This window comes from Podarcis liolepis (genome assembly GCF_965112155.1).
Source record: "Podarcis liolepis genome assembly, chromosome: 2".
NCBI lineage: Eukaryota > Metazoa > Chordata > Lepidosauria > Squamata > Lacertidae > Podarcis > Podarcis liolepis.
This window is the reverse complement of record NC_139555.1, coordinates 70853043-70858498: the sequence shown is the minus strand read 5'-3', so window position 1 is coordinate 70858498 and position 5456 is coordinate 70853043. Positions and strand designations below refer to the sequence as shown.

At 46.0% G+C, this 5456-nt stretch overlaps 1 long non-coding RNA gene across 1 annotated transcript; it reads right to left on the bottom strand.

Annotated features, from left to right (window-relative positions):
• Positions 1 to 563: 563 nt before the first annotated feature.
• On the bottom strand, positions 564 to 4623 carry LOC310700025. Its single transcript, XR_014522368.1, has 3 exons — positions 4511 to 4623; positions 3017 to 3086; positions 564 to 803 (listed from the first exon to the last, which is right to left on the bottom strand). It is a non-coding gene; the product is annotated as an uncharacterized lncRNA (long non-coding RNA).
• Positions 4624 to 5456: the final 833 nt, after the last annotated feature.

The following is a 5456-nucleotide window of genomic DNA, read 5'->3' as shown; positions in this document are numbered from 1 at the left end:
TTGGAAGAGACCACAAGGGCCATCGAGTCCAACCCCCTGCCAAGCAGGAAACACCATCAGAGCACTCCTGACATATGGTTGTCAAGCCTCTGCTTAAAGACCTCCAAAGTAGGAGACTCCACCACACTCCTTGGCAGCAAATTCCACTGTCAAACAGCTCTTACTGTCAGGAAGTTCTTCCTAATGTTTAGGTGGAATCTTCTTTCTTGTAGTTTGGATCCATTGCTCCGTGTCCGCTTCTCTGGAGCAGCAGAAAACAACCTTTCTCCCTCCTCTATGTGACATCCTTTTATACATTTGAACATGGCTATCATATCACCCCTTAACCTCCTCTTCTCCAGGCTAAACATGTCCAGCTCCCTGATGTTGCTACATCAGGGTCTGTGGCAGCACAGAGCCTTTAAAAACAAAATACTTTTTTTGTCATCTGGAAAGACCCTGACAGATGCTGGATTGATGGAATAAATCAGAAGAGTTGAAGGTTCTTCAGGCTTCTTCCAGATGTTTTGGGTTTAGTAAAAAAGGAAAAGAAAAAGAGTTTGCCCCCCTGCCATCCTCGTAAACGAAACCCACATTTATTTTCATCAAGATTCAATTAAAATCTATCCTTTCCCCCGCAAGGCTGGGTGATGCAAGCTATGAGGCATGGCTTGAAAGCGACCTCATATCATACGCTGCTTGTTCTTTTCTTCAGGAACAACAAAGACAAATCGAAGCAGGCAAACTTCCCAAGGAGCTCAAGTTTCCAAAAGCTCTTCATCCATAGCTAGGTCCAGATTTCTGAGAGAGCCGACTGCTGACACCTGAAATATCATAGCACAGACAGAGGGTGTCAGTGGCACGCCAGAAGCTATTAGCTGTAACACAGGCATAGGTCTAAACCCAAGATGCCCCGGGCAACCCCCAGGGAGAAGCAACCGTTCAAGTCCTGGAAACAGGTCTCCTTCATTCCATTTCATAATGCTGAAAAAGTTTCTGTGCAGCAAAAATGCTTGCTAAAAACCTCATTAAATGTAAACAGGAGCTGGTAGGGCACCCAACATGGCTGAAAGCAAGAACATTTCTTCCAATGCCTTAGTCAAAATCAGAGAACCCCCACAGTGTAGGGGGGGGAACCATAGCTTAGATAGATGTAGATCATACACTTTGCATGCAGAGGGTCCCATGCTAATATGCTGGTATAAGAATAGGGATGGAGGAGAAAGTCAAAGCCAAATCTAGCAAATCTGCACTTTCCAAAACAATATGAGAACTGAAGCACAGGGAGCCTTCAACATTCACATGGACCAGAATTTTGTGAGGCAGTTTTCCAGCGAGCCAATATTCACAAAAATGCATATATTAGAGGAAAGTGTTGATTGGAATAAAGATATTAGTAAAAAATAGCATGTAATATGCATTATGTTAGAGGAAATTGCTTTCCATAGTGTGTATGTTAGTAAAAACTGCATATTAAAATGTGTTTGTTAGGAGAAATCGGCACTAAAATGTGTATGAACTTTTTAAAATGAAAAATGCAAATGGCTTCAAAATGGGGAGAATTTAATTTAAGGTAGAGGAAAAAAGAACCCAAGAAAACTAAAATGGGCAGATTTCCCATTCCTAGCTAGGAAATTCTTATGTACGAAGCATGGGCCACTAGTCTAAGTGTAAGGAAAGCTTCCTAGGAACCTGTGGGTTTTTTTGCAATTGGTCAGGGAGATCCTGATAAGCTAAAAGCTTTGTGATAAAGTTCTTTACCTGGTAAGATAAAGTCCTTGATAAAAACCCTGATAAGATAAGGCCTTAGGGTGCAGCCACCCCCCCGACAGTAAATGAGTTTGGTGTACTTGCACAGGCTGTGAGACTCAGTTAGGATGTGGACCGAACTACACATTACACACCAATGTGCTCCTGGTTATTTGGAAACCATGACCACCCAGGAGACCTGAGCCTGCTTTCAATTTCTCATCCAGACATGTCCTTGTTGTGTGACCCCAGTAAAGAACGCAAGCATGAGCCAGCACTAAGAAGGGGGGCTGAGTCAATGAGAAGGAAATGGCTGCCTTGAGAACGGGGTGAAGAAATTGCTGATCACTCTCTGTTTGCAATGTGGATGTCAAGGTTGCAAAAGAGACTGCAGGTAAGCTGAAACCTCTGTTCTACGATAGAAAGGTTTGTGGAAAGCAGAATCTTCAGTGCATAGAGAAACCTACAATCTGAAAAGAACCTGATCACCCCACCCTACTACAGATCTTGCCAGTTTCTATTTTTGTCCACCTGATCAATTCCTGAGCAGGGGTTTTCCTTGCCTGCCTACCAGACTCCACCCTGTCCCCAGAGGCAGATGGCACACAGCCAAGCACCTCTTTCTTTCCTCTGTGGCATGAGCCTATGCAGCCCTTCCCTGTGCATAGTCCACACAAGCCCCACAATGAAACATCCAAGTGTATTCTCAGACTCATTTCCCTGCATTTGCAGGCTTCAGCTTTCTCCAGGATAAAATAGGCAGTGTCTGGGGGCCAGAGCAAAGGAGCCTTAAGGAAAAGGAGAAACTGCTAAGCAGTGTTTAAGCTCAGTTGTGGCAGAGTCTGGAAAGAATGCAGAGAAACTGAAAGACAGTTGGCGTTGCCCCGTTCTGCTCAAACGGTCCTGGAAGAAGTGCATGCTAGCATCATCCTACCTTGTAGCCACATATTGCATCAGTTTCTTTTGCTTTTAATCTAAACAGGATCTTCACAGTCTTGAGGAAATCGACTTAAAATGCACATCATTTCCCCCCATCAATTAAAACCACATTCAGTACCTGCCTTTCATTGCCCAGAAATCCGAACGCTACAGAGCCTGGAAAACAGACTTTATGTGTTTGTACTGCCGTTCTAGAGTTAGCCAACATTACTCCAAAAGTGGATGTGGACACTCCAGTTTTTCTACTGGCAACTTGTCAATCTAGAGTTGTTAACAGTTTAATGTGAGAAGGCCATGTCACTTATGCTAATTCACAAATTTGTAAGCATAATATATTAGGGTGACACACCTTAACTGGTTGAATCTGCAATGCAGTCTTGTGCACACCAACCTGAGAGTTAGCCCTGCTGCACATAGTTCTCAGAAAATATAGATAGGACTGTGTTGTAAAGCTTTTAGCAGGAATTTCAGCTGAGGGGAATTTCCGGCACCTGGAGTGGTGCACATGCTGTGCACCTGGTGGGCGGGACCATGGGGACGAGGCACCCATGGGGGCAGAGCAAGCCACCCAAAGGGGGTGGGGGTGGAGTGAGCTGCCCATGGCAGGCTGCTTCCTGGGCGGCGGGGGGAGGGGGGAGCCACACTGTTTTGCCAGCAGCCTTCCTCCCTTCCCTCTTCCTTTTGACAGCTTGGGGGTGGCCTCCCCCCCCGGATGTGGCCCACGAGCGGAGGAAGGGGGCAGTGGGGGTGGTCCACCCTGGGTGTCATCACTGACATTCGGCGTGCCACCTGCCTGCGACTCCCAAACCTCCCCCAAGCTGTCAAAACAAAGGGGGAAGGCCGCTGGCAAGGCAGCACAGCTCCACCCCTTCCCCCGACGACTCGGGGTAAGCTTGGGAGTCATGGGCGGGTGGCATGCCAAATGTCACCCCCCCCCTCAGTGATGACACCCAGGGTGGACTGCTCCCACTGCCCCCTTCCTCTGCCCCTGGGGGGGAGGGCAAATTATTATCAGTGGGGCTGATCACTCTTGTTGGCATGTCTGCATTAGGGATTTAGTGCTGGTATAATATTACTTTGAGGTTTCCTTGCTCACAGTGACACTTTACCAGATCAAGAATGAAACCTCAAGAGATCCAGAATGTGAACCCAGGTTGAGGAAATGGGGGGATGCCCATTGATCATAGGCACCATACAGCCACTCTAAAGCTGTGTATAAATGTCACCTCCAAAGCACATTCTTTCCCTCTAAGAGAGCACTGTTAAGGGTTGCTGGGAATTCTAACTTGGGCCTCATCTGCACTATTCATTTAAAGCAGTATCATACCACCTTCAATGGCCATGGTTTCTCCCAAAGAATCTTGGGAACTGTTGTTTGCTAAAGAGTGATGAGAGTTGTTTGGAGAACCCTATTTTGCCCAGAGAGTTACAGTTCCCAGAGTTTCCTGGGAAGAAAGAATGATTGTTAAACTACTCTGGAAATTGTAGCTTTGTGAGATACGTAGGAGCCACCGAACAACTGTCAGCACCCTTAGCAAACTACAATTTGCCTGTTCTGACCTCTGAGCTCATGTTATGGATGACTGCTAGTCCCCTGCCCCCCGAGACATAACAGCAGCATCATATGCTTTGAGTAGTGTCAGTAAGAATAGGGTTTTTGTCCTCTGTTTTGGGGAACAGTTAGGGACTGACAACACCACAGATAAGGTATCTCTTTTCCAAAGGGATCAAGGCTGCCCTTGCTAATGAACAGTCGCTCAAAGTCACTGTCTCTGACATCCAGGAAAACAGCTTCTCAAGAAGCCAAACACAAGAGCCTGAAGAGGGAGAGCTTGACACTTACCCAACTGCCTTGGGGTATGTAAGGATGGGAGCTCATTAGGAAAGAACTAGCTGTGCTGTGCCAGCTGATTTTGCTGAAAACACTTCTGTAATGAGGGCCAGCTCTGGCAGGCAGAGAGCTCACCTGAGCATCAGCAACCTGATGCCGCAACTCACTGTGGGCTCTTAGGCTGCCATTGTTACCACCACCCCACATACACACATGCATCTCATGTCCTTTCCATGGGATTACCAGTGAACACCCAGAGCCAACCTCCCTCCAGTAGGGATGCTTCTTAGCTGAAAGGGTCATCATCAGGCTCCCCCATAAATATTTCACATTCACAGTCTCTGGGCGCATCTCAAAACCCATTTATTACCCATTCACCCATATTTGTTTACACAAAGCTCTCCTGAAGGTTATACAATGTCCGCTGTTTATTGAGCATTCGTCCTATTTGTTTGTGTGGAGGTTATACAAATTCCCATCAATCAATTATGTTATCCCACATTTTCAGGTGTGCTTCCCCATCACTTTCCTTACAGTGAAAAGTCAATTCTTAATTTTTAAAAGTGGGTTTGTTGCACCAGAGTGCTTTAATCGATTTTAATTGTGCAGAACTCCCACAAAATACCGCTAGTTTGGAGGTATTTGTTGATTCAGTGTCAACAGGCTAAGTTTCACCTCAGTTCTGGTCCCCTTAAACCAAAGGACCTTTTATCTCTAAACCACTACCAGAAAGGGTAGCGGCACTATGGAAGCAATCTTGGAAGGAGGGGGATTAGGAAGAGGAGGGGGAGAAAGATTTATGCAGAACTAAAATCCCAAATGGTTTCAGCAGTAAATTTACACGTACATTCTCAAGCCTGCAGTTATGTTTCTCACCCCAGCATACCAAGAGATGGTTATCTTGCAGGGACTTCTTTCATAGCATCAATGTTTTCTGAAAGAACTACCTCAGTTGTGA